Raw genomic sequence first — 3,278 nt, forward strand, 5'->3', positions numbered from 1 at the left:
AATAGTTGTCTTCCAAAGGGTGGGAACATCGCCTACGACGCCACAGCGTCCCCCCACAGAGGACAGAGTGGGAAGAGAGAGCTCCTGCAAGGGCCGAGGCAGTCCAGAAGGCAGGTCTTGCCACCTGGGAGGCCCAGAGGCTTGACATTAAAAATGCAAAAGACCTGCCTTTGGCCACTGGACAGGTCTCCAGAGAGGGCACAACCCAATGGCAGGTTCTGGGGAAAAAAAAAAAAAATCGGTGTTTGGAGATTGTTCCAGCTCAGCCTGAACCACAGCTTGCCCAGCGAACGGGTCAGCAAACAGCAGAAGCTCAGAGCGCAGAGTAGGATGGACTTGTCTGTTCATCCGTTCATTCACGCTCTGACTTGTTTTTTTAGAAAAGAATTTGCAGTAGGGTGTAACAAAGCAACACAAACACACACACACACACACATACACGCACACAGACACGTTAAAGACCCAGGAGAGTGGTTTGAAAAAAATGAAGGACAGAATTAGAATGCAAACATGCAAGCGTGGGGGCCTGCTGAAAGACCGCAGTTGATCTGCAAATGTGGTTTCAAGATTCCTCGCTGCAGGCGTGAAGGGAGAAATTCAGTCAGCTCCCAGCTCACACACGGTTCCGTCTCCCCGCCTCTGCCTGTCTTCCCAGGTCAGAAGTCCTGTTTTCAGTCTGTTCTCCCGAGGCCCTCGCCTCCCGTGCTCTCCCTTCCTGTCCTCGTTTTCCTCGCCCTTCCCTGGGTTTATTTTCAGCAGGGGCTGCACAAAGGAGGCCAGGCTTCCCGCAGGCTCCTCCCCACCCGAGGAACTGGGGAGCCGGGCTGATCTCTCCCACCCTGCCGTCCTGCTTCGGGGCTGGGCTGTGGGCAGCCAGGCTTGGAAGCCAGTGTGCGAGGAGACCTGGGCCTTGAAGCCGAGTGTGGGACAGAGCGGAGCCCCGGCGTCCTCAGGGCTAAGGGACTGACCTCCCTCATCACTCCTGGCTCGTTCATAATCAGCTTTTCCATTATCTTGCAGGGAAGCCTCCCAGAATCACATTAATTGCCTATAACTACAGCTGGGTGGTTCGTTTATTCTTTTTAATTGGGAGGATGCAAATGGTTTAACCCCTATTTTTATTTGAAAAGCTTTCAGGGTTTTGTAAACTTTGGCCGCTTTGATTTCAGCATGTCCAGACAGGTGCTCAGACAAGTCCAAGCACACGCCATGACGCACGCAGGGCAGACCTTGTGGGTGGGGAGCGGGGCGGGCGGGTACTGTGATCTGAGGGACGGGTGTGTGCACCCACACCAGGGACACGAACAACACCGGCACCGACTTCACCACCACCGCCTCCCGCTCGGGCACCTCCACCGTCACCGCTCCCACCACTCGTCCAGGCGCCGAAAATCCCCCCATCGCAGGTTTAGTCCATTGGCTTCCTCGTTGCTGTCGTCGGCCATTCCCTCTGAAACCCTTGCCTTCGTGTGAAATAGTGAGACCGTTAGTTAGATCGGCTTTTCTCGATGACTGAATGTCCCCAGGCGTAAGAGCTGAATGCTGAGGGACAGCCTCTCAAAATCGGAGGAGGGCTGCGAGATGGATGAGTTGTGTGTGTGTGTGTGTGTGTGTGTGTGTGTGCGCGCGCGTGCGTGCACACACGTGCATGCAGACACATGCATGTCTTTCTGGTTAAGTAATAAACAAAGACATTTGAAAAAAAGAAAAAGTCTACTGACCCCTCTTATTGTTTATACATTGCTACCCTATGGAGCAGATCAGAAAAAAACTAAGTTATTTTGAAGAAAGTGGCTCTCACATTTTATCAAGCCAGAGAATCGCCCGGAGGGTGTGTTGAGGTGCAGGTCTGAGCTCCAGCCCTGTTCCCCACTCAGCAGGTCTGGGTGGGCTCGCTCGTTTACATTTCTAACAGGCTCCCAGGATGCTGATTCTGGAACCCTACCTGAGAATCAGCACGGTAGGTTAAATCACAAGGCTCACACACACACACGCACATGCACACACACACACGCACACACACACACGCACACGCACACACACCGCCAACACATAAACACTTGCGTAATGGATTCAGCCTTTTATGTGAAAATTCCTGTCAAGATAGAGCTTGAAGAATATGAAGAAATAAAAATAAAATAAAAGAGAGAGAGACATTAAACTCGATTAACCAGCTGAGAAAAGCATTGTTATCATATGGCCCAGAGATGTGAATTCGGGGCACTGATACAGAAAATACAAAGTTTTGAGGTAACAGAAATAACTAGAACCTGCTCTGGGTCGGGGATGGAGCAGTAGGAGAACAGCTGAAATGCGGAGGCCGAGCAGTGAATGAGCAGATCCCTCCCAGGGGACAGGGCGGCATCCGGCCCAGGCCAGAGGGCAGCAAGGGATGAAGAGCTGGAAGGCAGAGATCCCGCGGCCGCCTATACGCCAGGTTAGGACGCTGCCCTTTGCCGATGCAGCCGCCACCTGTCTTCAGACACACGTGCCCAGGAGGGAGGTGGCAGCTGCGTGCTGGGAGGCGAGGACCCGAGTCAGAGGCCTGGCCCGTTGCTCACCAGCGCTGGCCGAGCCGCTCTGAGAGTCTAGCAGCCTCGTCCATGGAACGTCAGCCATCACATGCGCTCGGGGGTCGTCGCGAGCACTGTCCGAGACGATGCATGCTCACTCGCTGTGCCACTAAGCTCTTCTCGTAAAGGACACACACGCAGGTGACACGCCTGACTCGGGAAGAATAAGGTACTTAAAGGTGTATAGAACATGGGTCCCTTTGTTTCAGACTTGAGACTTGTCTGTAAAAAGGAACAAACAGATCACTTTGAAACAAGAAGGTGTTGGGAGGACTGTGGAGTTGAAGTCCGAGCCCACCCCCAGCCTGTCACCTCCCCCCGCCCTCCTTCTGATATGCTCTTGCCCCGAAGGCCTTTCCAGTTTCCAGTAACTGCCAAAATGCGAATGTCCCCGGGGGGTGGGGTGCCTCGAGCCCTCCAACCCAGGGGCGGGGCTCCCAGGCCGGCTCCTTCCTGGGATGTGGGGCTAAACCTCCCCCCGTGGCCCGCGGGCAGATGGCAAGCTTTTATTCCGACTCTCTAAACACCAGGGAGCAAAGAGAAACCAGAAAATACAGGTCTCAAAACGACCAGCTTGGGGTTCTTGATGCTCAGATGCAAAGCAAGCTCATTTGTGGCCGATCCCACCGGTTCCAGACACACAAGAAGACATCTGAAGATCTCAGCATTTGTTGAAATAGACCCTTCCCTGCCCTGTGTCACATC

The sequence above is a fragment of the Pteropus vampyrus genome, unplaced genomic scaffold, assembly GCF_000151845.1.
Source record: "Pteropus vampyrus isolate Shadow unplaced genomic scaffold, Pvam_2.0 Scaffold78, whole genome shotgun sequence".
Taxonomy (NCBI): Eukaryota; Metazoa; Chordata; class Mammalia; order Chiroptera; family Pteropodidae; genus Pteropus; species Pteropus vampyrus.